The 12,637-nt window shown below is 39.2% G+C and overlaps 1 protein-coding gene and 1 pseudogene across 5 annotated transcripts in view; both read left to right on the plus strand.

The window, feature by feature from the left end:
• Arid4b (AT-rich interaction domain 4B) overlaps positions 1-12,637 on the plus strand; it is a 143,428-nt gene that overhangs the window by 34,372 nt on the left and 96,419 nt on the right. The window lies entirely within an intron of this gene.
• On the plus strand, positions 6,675-12,553 carry LOC124084682 (small ribosomal subunit protein uS2-like; annotated as a pseudogene).

Here is a 12,637-nt window from a genome sequence, read left to right on the forward strand (position 1 = left end):
TGGGTATTCATCATTGTTGGGCAAGTACAATAATTAAGTAAACCCTTTCTCCTATACTATCTGAAAGAAGAGTTTCTGATACATTCAAGATAGTAAACAGCCAGCTTCTTGCTCTATAGCCTCATCTGGAATTCCTTTTGTGTTTCTCTCTACAGCCTCTTTGGCCATTTGGTTAGCTCTGTAGTTCAGTTTTCTTTTCTTTTGAAATTGGAGATCAGCAGTTACTGGGATAAATGGTAATATTCTTCATCCCTTTGTTTAGTCACTAAATATGAAGATGGATGGCTTCCGCTAGTCATTCTGTCTGTATGCGAGTCTTACTGTAGACCATACGTTCTCATTTTAGATTATGTGTGTGTGTGTATACACATGAGCACACACATACTTATATATACACATACACACATATACATTGGTGGTATTGCAGATAGAACCCATGAGTGTTTTTTGTATGAGCTACATCTCCAGCCCTTTAAAAATGTTTGAGACAACGTCTAGCTCAGTTGTTCAGTCTGTCTTCCTGCCTCAGCCTTCTGAATAGCTGGGATTACAGGCATGTACCACCATACCTGGCTAAATTACAGTATTTAATTCTTAACTGGTCTCTCTGATCCTGCCTCATATTCTTGGAGTCTTGTTTTCTGCAAGCTGTGTGATCTAAGACATAGATTGTGTCACTCCTTTTCATGAGACAAAGCTTCTTACTCTATCAAAATGTTTCTCAGTAGGGTCATTAGTAATTGTAGCCTATATTGCCACCTTTCCCTTGTTCTGCATTGTTAGGGTCTGTAAACAAGTCAAGATGGCGCCTGGCATTTTGCCAGAGGGAGTGGTTTGTGAAGTAATGCCAGCGAGCCATTAAGTGTGGAGATTCCTTATTGGTTGACTACTGTGTGTAGTTTATGTTAATTAAGATAAGCTGTGTGGAATGTATATATACCCCTCCTGTCCTACAATAAACGGCTCCCACTCCTGTTGTATCAATGTACACAAGTTGCTCTGCTCGTCACCCCCCCCCCCACCCCCGTTATTTTGTTGCAGCCGGACTGCGGCACTGCATTTCCCCCAAATCTTTGTTTCTCATTTCATGTCATTGCACATCTTATTTATTTCCTAAACTGCCAATCATTGTTCATGTAATTTCTGACATCCTAAGAAGGATGTAAGCCCATTTTAGGATGTCAGGATGTCTCCCCTTGTACAGAACAACTTCATAGTAGTTACCTAACTGCTCACCTGTTTAACTGATACCTCCGCTAGACCCTTTAGAAACAAAGACTAGGGGCTGGGGTTGTGGCTCAGTGGTAGCATGTACGTGCCTAGCATGTATGAGCCCTGGGTTCAATCCTCAGCACCACACATAAAAATAAATAAAGGTATTGTGTCCAACTACAACTAAAAAATAAATATTAAAAAAAAAACCAAAACAAAGACTAGGTTTTAGATTGTATACTGTTTCTGTCACATGTAGAAGTTTGTGAATGGTTAATTTTACCATGCTACCAATCTTTTCCCTTTTCTCTATTACTCTTCCTTTTCTGAGTTCTTTCCCTACCCAGTAATAGTGGGAGTAGAAGAAATGGAGGGGAATATATAATCAGGGATATGATAAGTTATTGTATAATGGTGTATTAAGACTTGTAATGCAAAATACATAAATAGAAAAAAAAAGAAATGGAGGGGAGAGGTTTAAAAAGGGGGGGGCTAAGAAAACGGGGTGGAGTTTTCTGCTGGGATTCATAGTATTCTAAGCCTAATTTTTCCTTTCCCTGCCACATATTAGTCATATACACTAGGTAAAAGGAACTAAGGCATGCAGGCCTTCAGCATGAGCTTTTGTTCTTCTGGCCAGGAGTTAGGCTTTATTTTGTGCTTGCTGTAGCTGTTTGTGTTAGAGGCTGACATTTCCTCTTGTGGCATTGTTTTTGTTTCCTCTTTTGTCTTTGAGTTTTCCTAGAAACTCCTTGAATAAGTTCCAGTTGGTGTAGTTCTTTGATTTGTGATCCCTTGTTATTATACAGATGTTCTGTTGATGTAGTAGAAAGATGTTGGACAATGGGAAATGTTCTTGGTTTTATGAGCAGGTCTCATTTTTTTTTTTTTTTTTGGTGAGCCTATATCCCTTAGCTGTGACCTTCATAAGTAGTTCTCTGCTTGTTTCCTCTCTCAGGTAAGGTAGGAAGGCTAGAGGGGGCTTTCCCCTAGGCCATTTAAACTGTGTCAAACAGAGGGCAGACCTTGTTAAGAATAGAATGCTCTGGGCATATTTCACAATGATTTCTTTCTCCCTTCCCCTCTTAGAAGCTGGAGGGGATTTTTCTGTAATCTCTGTGAAAACCTGGTAAGGCATTTATGAAATATGGATCCCCCTGAAGATGGAACTGCCCTGGACTCATTATTGTTTGTGATACTGGGATTGAACCCAGGGACATACACACATGTACTCTGAGACACATACTCAGCCCTTTCAGGGGCCCACAGTACATTGTCTAGGCTGTCCAGCTTGTAGTCCTCCTGCCTCAGCCTTCTAAGTAGCTGCCCTGGAGTTTTTAATTACCAAGCTTGTATATATTCAGCTTCCAAGAATTTATCATATAGTTAGGTTTCCATATCCTTTCCTGGAGAAAGTGGAGGTTTCTTCTTCTGGACTAGTGCCCTGGTAAGTTGTAATTCTCTGTTTCTGCCTGCCTTTCTCTCCACTTTGGGGGACAGTACTTTGTCCTGTGACCTTAGTTCTCTTACAGATCCGGTAGGAGGTGTTGAATATCAGATTGTTCAACTTTGTTTTAGTGGAGGAAGATCATGACTTCCAATCTTCTTTGTAGGGTAGACTAGAAACTGGAATTCTTTTGGCATTTACTTTAAACAATTCAGAAAAGATGGGGGAGATGGAAAGAGAAACATATATTATAAAGTTGTAGACTGAAACATTGGTAGGATGTATGTGCTCTGAGCTGGGACACAAAGAAGGCTAGGAGAATATAGAGGGGACATTGTGGTGGGCATACCTGGTATACACTGTGTATTTCATTTTTCTTCTCTTGTTTTTGGGGGGGGGGGAAATATGGGGGATTGATCCCAGGGACACTTTACCATTGAGTTATATCTCTTCCTTTTTTATTTTTATCTTTTTTATTTTGAGACAGGGTCTTGCTAAATTGCTGAGGCTGGCCTCCAACTTGGCAGTTCTCCTGCCTTAGCCTCTCTAGTCTCTGGGGTCAAAAGTGTGTGCCACTGCACCAGGTATAGTTTTTCATTCTGTTGTAATAGTATTGTTTTCCAATTTCAATTTTTAATAGGAATTTATCTATATTGATTGAAATTCCTAATCTGGTGATCTTGCTAAACCTACTTAGTAGTTTCATTAGCTCTTTTGTAGGTTGTTTGGGATTTTTTTTTTTTAATAATGGATTATATTACTAGTCAATAAACACAGTTTTTTTTTTTTTTTCATTCCAATCCAAATGCCTTTTCCTTCTTGGTTGTATTGGATAGAATCTCCAAATCAGTGCTGATTATAAGTGGTAAGGTGGATATCTCTATCTTATTCTTAACCTTAAGGGAAGCATTCATCTTTCATCATTAAGTATCATGTTAGTCTGATATTTGGCACGGATACTTTTTATCAGGTTGAGACGTTTCCTTCTGTTCCTGAGAGATTTCAACAGGAATGACTTAGATTGCATCAGGTATATTTTCTCTGTTGAAAAGATTATGATTTTCTGTTTAAAGAAAAGAGCAGGTTAATAGGGTTAGTAACATGGATTAACTTCTGGATTTTAAAACAATCCTCTATATCTAGAGGATGGGGGCATAGCTCAGTGATAGAGGGCATACTTAGCTTCTGTCAGACCCTGGGTTTAATCCCAGCACACATAAAAACAAACCAAAACAAAACCCTCCATTGCTAGGGTAAACATTACTTGATCATGATGTATTTATTACCTTAAAAAAAAAAGATTGATTGATTGATTGATGTACTCACTGTCTCTTATGTGATAGGTAGGTGCTCTATCATTGAACAACAAGCTCAGTCCCATGTATTACCTTTTAAAAACATTGTTGTAGTCTTTTAAAAATTCTTTGCATTTGAGACATTGGTCTGTACTTTTCTCATAAGCTTATTATATGTCAGAATAATGCTTGCTTTGTACAATGAGTTTTGAAAGCATTTGTGCTGAGTTGATAACTATTTCTTAAGTGTTTCTCATAATTCTCCAGCAGTGGGACATTTACTTAGTGGGAGGTGTTTTAAACTGCAGAGTCAATTTTCAAAACAGATTTAAGGCTATAAGTTATCTATTTCTTGTTGAGAGTGCATTTGTACTTTTTGTCTATCAAGGGAGATGTTCATTTTATCCAAGTTGTCTAACTTATTAGCATAGGTTTGTTCATAATATTCCCTTATTGTGCTTTTAATATTGTAGAATCTGTAGTGTTGTTACCAGCCTCATTCTAATGGTGTTAACTTGCATCTTCACTCTTCATGTTCCTTTTGGCTAGGACTGCCAATTTTATTGATATCAACAAAGCCAGATTTTGTTTTTCTTGATTTTCTCTTGTTATTTTACTGTTTTCTGTTTCATTGATTTTCATCTTTTTTAAGTTATTGCTTTTCTTAATTTCCTCTTTTAAAGGTAGAAAGTGAGGTCATTGGTTTGAGACAGCTCTTTTTTTTCCTTTAAAAACATTTTTTTCCAGTTTATTGGTGCATTTTGTTTTAGCAATACATTCTAGTATGTAATGTTTTTGGTTTTCATTTTACACATAATACTTTCTAATTTTCCTTTTGATCTCTTCTTTAATTCATGAGTTATTTTGAAATGTTTTATTTTCTTTTTCAAATATTTTTAGACTTTTCAGAGTTTTTTTGTTATTGACTTCTAAATTAATTCCATTGTTGTCATACTTTGTATAACTTGAATGCTTTCAAATTTATTGAGATTTAATTTATGACTCAGGATATGTTGTCTTGGTAAATGTTCTGTGTGCAGTGGAAAAGAATGTGTATTCTGTTCTTATTGGGTGGAGTGTTAGATGTAAATCAGATCAAGTGGGTTGATAATGTTATTTACTTATGCTTGCCTTTGTTGAACAACTTCAACTCCTTCTCCTTTTCTCTCTCTTTTTTTTTTTTTGGTACTGGGGACTGAACTCGGGGGGCACTTGATCACTGAGCCACATTCCCAGCCTGGTTTGTATTCTGTTTAAAGGTAGGATCTCACTGAGTCACGTAGCACCTCACCATTGCTAAGTCTGGTTTTGAACTTGTGATCCTCCTGCATCCGCCTCCCAAGCTGCTGGGATTACAGGTGTGTGCCACCTTGCCCGGCTGAACTTCTTGATCTTGGTTTATATTTTTTGTTTAATTTGGAAACAATTTGACCATTATTTCTTAAAAAAAAAATATTTTTCTGTTTCTCTATTTTCTCTTTCCTCCTCCCTTCCTCTCCTCCCTCATCCTTCCTCTCCTCTCTCCTTCCATGCCCTTTTCTTCTCTAAACCTTGGGCCTCGCACTTGCTAGGCAAAAGCTCTACCACCCCCAGCTCACAGGCCTGCATTTTGTTTTTTTTGTATGCCTGTTAATCTTTGATGATCCTAAATGTAGTGAATTTTGCTATGTTGAGTACTGAATTTTTCTGTAATTCTGTAGGTCTTCCTGAGCTTTTTCTTAGCGTATATTTAAGTTCCTTGAGAAAAGTGTGATTTTTCTGGGTCTTGCTTTAGAATCTTATTAGGTGAGGTTGGAGCAGTGTTCTTCAGAACAGAGGTAATTATTAACCTGCTACTGGGACAGGACCTTCTGGAGTAAACTAACTAATGCTTAGAACTTGTGTATTTTTCTAGTTAGGCCGGTAGACTCAAACTCTTAATTCTTAGTTAATATCAAGCATTTTTCACTCTAATTTTTTCCATTGTCTTGGATAATTCCTCATATGCAAGTGCTATTAGGTTCTCACCTGAGTACTGAGAGGACCCTCTGCATATCTCTTAAGTTTCCCTGTACAACAATTCTCCTCTTTGGTATCTGACCCATAATCTGTAGGTCCATGTGCTGGTAATTCTTAGGGCTATACAGTAAGGTACTTCTAGAGCCTGCCTTACATTTTTTTTTTTTTTTTGGTCCTGGGGATAGAACCCCCAGTGGCTTGGTACATGCTAGGCAAGCACTCTACCACCTGAGCTATATCCCCAGCCCCAGGAAACTTGTTTTTTGAAATCATCTTTTCTTCTTTATCTGATGTCCAGTGATTGACATTGCTTAAAGTATTGTCTGTTTTTGGGGGGTATTAAAATGTCAATTGTTACTCCATTTAGGCTGAAAGAAGAGACTAATTTTTTGTTTTTTAAAGATGCTACCTTACACATTAAAAAAAAAAATGAAGTCAGGATTCCAGGAACAGAAATGGAGCATCAGCATTCATCCTTAGTTCCTGCTGGAAAAATAATCACTAATTGTTGACTTTATTCAAGGCATTGATAATATTCAGGTTTGCGAATTAGAAATCAGACTGTCATTAGGAATGTGGTTCCTTAATTTACTTATGTCTCTCTTGCATTCTTTTTTTTTTCCCTTAAGAAGAAGGCTTGTATTTTCTTTTCTTTTTTAAAGAGGAGGGGAGGGAGGGAGGGGAAAGAGAGAGAGAATTTTTTAGTATTTATTTTTGAGTTTTCTGCGGACACAACATCTTTGTTTGTATGTGGTGCTGAGGATCGAACCTGGGCCGCACGCATGCCAGGCAAGCGCTCTACCACTTGAGCCACATCCCCAGCCCAAAGGCTTGTATTTTCTTGTTATAATATTTGAATAGTCCTATTGCTTGAGGATGCAGTAAAACCTAGGCTCTCTGGAATCTTTTGGAAGAGTGAGTAACTAGGTACCAGCTGTGATTTTGCTTATTTTAGCATTGGGCTTAAATTTTTTGAATGGAAGTCTTATAAAATGTCATAATTATTTTAAGTTGTTTAAAAGATTATTTTAAACTCATTTGCACCTTTTCTTGATAATTACTGTGTTGATAAGTCTTAGTGCCTCTTTATTTATTTATGTATTTTTTAGTTGTAGTTGGACATGATACTTTTTTTTAAAATATTTTTTTTAGTGTCGATGGACCTTTATTTTATTTATTTATATGCAGTACTGAGAATTGAGCCCAGTGCCTCACACATGTGAAGCAAGAGCTCTACTACTGAGCCACAACCCCAGCCCCACAATACCTTTTATTTATTTATTTTTATGTGGTGCTGAGGATCAAACCCAGGGCCTTGCATGTGTTAGGTGAGCCCTCTACTGCTGAGTCACAACCTCAGCCCTGTATAAGATGATATATTTATTCTGTTCTCTGTTTAACTAAATAAAATATTTTACTCTGAGGAAGAAATGTGTTTACTTCCTTTTGATAACCACCAGATAACAAGTTCAAGTATGCAGAAAATACTGAAGTTTTTGCAAAGTTAAAAACAAAGTTGAGGTGACAGGAAGGTGACAATGTATAATGTAGAATTAAATCACTTAATTTTTAATTGCCATAATAGGCCATAGTTATTTTGGGCTGTTTTTTTGTTTTTGTTTTTGTTTTTGGTGATGCTGGTTATTGAACCCAGAGCCTTGTACTTACTAAGCAAGGGTTCTGTGGTTCTAAAGATATACTTGTTACATACAGCAACAGCTGAAAGCCAGGGAAGTAACTGTAATTAATGTTCTCTGATCAGTTGATCACATGCATCTTAAAACAGGTTTACATTTTATCTGGAGAGTAGGCACTTTAGGCCTTAAAGAATTATTGGAAATTCATTTAAATTGTACAATGGATTTAATTTCCTTTGTATAGATAGTGTCAGCAAGAAATCATGGATGTTACCATCTTCAAATAATAAAATTTAATATTAATTTTGTTATTTGCCGCAGTCCGGCTGCAGCAAAATAACGGGGGGTGACGAATAACTTGTGTACGTTGATACAGCAGGAATGGGAGCCGTTTATTGCAGGACAGGAGCAGTATTTATACATTCCACACAGCTTATCTAATTAGCATAAACTAGATACATCAGTCAACCAATAAGGAATCTCCACACTTAATGGCTCGCTTTTGTTACTTCTCAAACCACTCCCTCTGGCATTTTGCCAGGCACCATCCAGACTTGTTTAGGAACTTTAACATTCCCCTGGCAAAATGCCAGGTGTTATTTTGACTTGTTTACAGACTCTAACAGTTATTTAATAATAAAATAAACTTTTTATTTAAACAAATTTACATTATTTTTAACTCATTGTAGGAAGTATGAAAAATCCAGAAAATTAGCAGAAGAAAATCATTTATAATATTAGCATTTTTGTGTGGCATCTCAAGTCTTTACCTATGCATTTTTCTAAATGTATGTTGTAATACTTTTTATTTTTTCCATTATGGTGATACCCATGGCCTTGGAATATGCTAAAGCATACACACTACCACTGACTTATGGACCCAGCCCAATAATTTTTTCTTTTTTTAAATATTTTTATTTTTTAGTTATAATAGGTGGAGACAATATCTTAATTTTTTTTATGTGGTGCTGAGGATCAGTGCCTCTCGCACGATAGGTGAGCGCTCTGCCTCTGAGCCACAACCCCAGCCCTCAGTAATTTTTCTTTTTAAATTTTTTTTGGGGAGACAGGGCACTGGGGAATTAACTCAGGTGTGCTTTACTACTGAGCTGTATCCCCAACCCTTTTTATTTTGAGACAGGGTCTGGCTAAGATTTTTAGGATTGTTGAGGCTGGCTTTGAATTTGTAATACTTCTGCCTCAGCCTCCAGGATTGCTGGGATTACAGGCATGGGCCACCATACTTGGCTGCTGGTGCTGCTGCTTTTTTTTTTTTCTCGTTTATTTTTTTTATGTGGTGATGAGAATTGAATCCAGTGCCTCATTGTACGAGGCCAGCAGTCTCCCTCTGAACTATAACCCCAACCCTTGGCTTCTTCTTAACACTTTAAAATTACTTCCTTAATGGGTAGGATAATTTTTTTCTTTTTTTTTTAAAGAATGATACTTTGTCCTTTCTGCGGTACCCAGGGAGGGATCCATACAACGTTGTTCTTGATTCCCATCGTAACTTTAAAGGGAAACTGTCACAATGTCCGGAGCCCTTGATGTCCTGCAAATGAAGGAGAAGGATGTCCTCAAATTCCTTGCAGCAGGAACCCACTTAGGTGGCACCAACCTTGATTTCCAGATGGAACAGTATATCTACAAAAGGAAAAGTGATGGCATCTACATCATAAATCTGAAGAGGACCTGGGAGAAGCTTCTGCTGGCAGCTCGTGCCATTGTTGTCATTGAAAACCCTGCTGATGTCAGTGTCATATCCTCTAGGAATACTGGCTAGCGGGCTGTGCTGAAGTTTGCTGCTGCCACTGGAGCCACCCCTATTGCTGGCAGCTTCACTCCTGGAACCTTCACTAACCAGATACAGGCAGCTTTCCGGGAGCCACGTCTTCTGGTGGTTACTGATCCCAGGGCTGACCACCAGCCTCTTACAGAAGTGTCGTATGTCAATCTGCCTACCATTGCTTTGTGTAACACAGACTCTCCTCTGCGCTATGTGGACATTACCATTCCATGCAACAACAAGGGAGCTCATTCTGTGGGTCTGATGTGGTGGATGCTGTCCCGAGAAGTTCTGCCCTTGTGTGGCACCATTTCCCGTGAGCACCCATGGGAGGTTATGCCTGATCTGTACTTGTACAGAGATCCTGAAGAGATTGAAAAGGAAGAGCAGGCTGCTGCTGAAAAGGCTGTGACCAAGTGTTAGGGTCTGTAAACAAGTCAAGATGGCGCCTGGCATTTTGCCAGAGGGAGTGGTTTGTGAAGTAACGCCAGCGAGCCATTAAGTGTGGAGATTCCTTATTGGTTGACTGCTGTATCTAGTTTATGTTAATTAAGATAAGCTGTGTGGAATGTATATATACCCCTCCTGTCCTGCAATAAATGGCTCCCACTCCTGCTGTATCAATGTACACAAGTTGCTGTCACCCCCCAGATGGCCCCCCGGGAGAATCCAGGGAGTGTTCCGGACTCAAACTGCCACTGGGCACAGGGAGCAAGAGCCTGCGAGACTGTGCCTCCGGTCAGGTTTGGATTTGGGCTCTCGCAGTGGCGTCCCGCTCCCTGGGCGGGGGGCGGGTAAGAGCCAGCTGCCTCTGCTTGGAAAGTCCTTGCTGCGCCATTACCAGCTCGTGCACGTGGCAGCCGCCACGCTGATTCACGCACCCTCTGGTAACGAAAAGTATTCAGTAATAGCCTTTTGCTGCAACTTTTTTCCTGATAATCCTTCCTCTTCTGAACTTTCTTCTTTCTGACTAGAGTTCCTGGGCTTCCATCAACACATGCCCTAACTGCTCTTGGTTCCACTGGGGTGACTTCTTCCCTTAGTAATTTACTTAACACCCCTTCCATATTTTCGTCACAAAGACAATACAACATTTCAAGAGAAGACACAAACACTGTATCAATCTTCTCCATTTTCTCAAAATGTCCATTTTTCCTCTCGCCCTCTCTGCCTAGGGACGAGCAGATTTGCTCCCGTTATCTAAGGACGGGCACTTTTCCTCGTCAACTTACCCCCGAGTGTCCCGGGGCTCCCGGTATGGGCCACCATCTGCTCCAGTCCGGCTGCAGCAAACTAACCGGGGGGCGACGAGCAACTTGTGTACATTGATACAGCAGGAGTGGGAGCCATTTATTGCAGGACAGGAGGGGTATATATACATTCCACACAGCTTATCTTAACATAAACTAGATACAGCAGTCAACCAATAAGGAATCTCCACACTTAATGGCTCGCTGGCGTTACTTCACAAACCACTCCCTCTGGCAAAATACCAGGCGCCATCTTGACTTGTTTACAGACCCTAACAACCAAGGAGGAATTTCAGGGTGAATGGACTGCTCCAGCTCCTGAGTTCACTGCTACTCAACCTGAGGTTGCAGACTGGTCTGAAGGTGTGCAGGTGCTCTCTGTGCCTATCCAGCAGTTCCCAACTGAAGACTGGAGTGCCCAGCCAGCCACTGAAGACTGGTCAGCAGCTCCCACTGCTCAGGCCACTGAGTGGGTAGGAACAACCACCGAGTGGTCTTGAGTTGTTCTGCAGTCACACATTAATAAGCATGGTGGAAATAAGGAGAATAAGCACCAATTTACAGAGAATAAACACCAATTTCTAAAAAAAAATAAAAAAAATAAAAAGAATGATACGTTGTTACTGCCTGACAGCATAAAATGATATTCAGTGGAAATCTGGGTTTAAGCTCTTTTCCTCTTTTTTTGGAGGAGGAGGGGCAAACCAGGGATTGAATCCAAGGGTACTTAACCACTAAGCCACATTTCCAGCCCCATTTTAAAAAATAATTTTTATTTTGGGATAAGGTCTTGCTGTGTTGCTTAGGGTTTTGCCAAGTTGCTGAGGTTGGCTTTGAACTCAGGATCCTCTTGCCTCTACTGCCTGAGCTGTCAGGATTATATGTTTGGGCCACTGTGCCTGACTCTTTTCCTGTCTCCAATAATTGTGTCCTTTAAAATAACTTAAAGCTCTGCTTCTTCTTTTTTTTTTTTTTGTTCCAGTGTGAAATAGTGCTTTCTTTACTTACCTAATTTTTTAATAAAAACGAAATGTGAAAGCTTACTGTTATAAAATGAAATACTATCTAACATAGTAAATATTTTCATGTCTGGTTAAGTCTGAGTTGTTTGCCTCAAAATATTCTCGTTTTCCTTTTCTCCCACGTTAGTAACTTATATGAAATATCATGGTGCAGTAGTTCTTAAACTTTATTAAATTGATTTGGATCAGGCTTTATTGCATTAGATACATAGTCTTCTGAAAAATTCTCTCTTTAATTACAGTGTCTTCAGATACGTCTTCAGAGACCCACAGAAAGTTTTATGGTTTCCTGGTTAAAATTTTTATAGTAGTTTTCATTAATTGTCTATACCACCTACTTGTACTTCCAAACTTTGATACACCCATATAACTAATTATTGTACTAACTGAATCTATGTACTATTATCCCAGAATCTACCAAAAATATGTCCTTGAGCTTACTGTATTATTTCCAGGAGACTTGAAGAACATTACCTTCTATGAGTTAGAAACAGATAAAAATCAATGCTTTTGGGGTCTGGGGGTGGGGGTGGCCTGGTAACTGGAGGTTGAACCCAGTGGTGCTCTACCTCAGCCCTTTCTAGTTTTTATTTTGAGACAGGGTCTCACTGAATTGCTGAGACTGGCCTACAACTTGCCTTCCCAGTTGCTGGGATTATAGACTTGTATCACTATGCAAGGCTAAATCACAAGTTCAAGACCAGTTTCAGCAACTTAGCAAGATCCTATCTCAAAAGATAAAAGGGGCTGGTGTTATAGCTCAGTGGTTAAGTGCCCCTGGGTTCAAACCTACCCCCTCCAAAAGAATAAGAAAATGGAGATAAAATAATACTTAAACGTTTAGAGTATTATGAACCATCAGATTCAATGATATTTGTCTCATTTTTATCTTGGTATGTGACTGTCAAAGAGAATATATTGGGGATCCCTCAGGTTGGATAATTTGCCAGGAGAACTTGCAGGACTCAGTGTGTGGGTTGCATTACTCAA

The sequence above is a fragment of the Marmota monax genome, unplaced genomic scaffold (genome assembly GCF_021218885.2).
Source record: "Marmota monax isolate L192 unplaced genomic scaffold, Marmota_monax_Labrador192_F-V1.1 WCK01_AAM20220418_F8-fsc00071, whole genome shotgun sequence".
In the NCBI taxonomy this organism is placed as follows: domain Eukaryota; kingdom Metazoa; phylum Chordata; class Mammalia; order Rodentia; family Sciuridae; genus Marmota; species Marmota monax.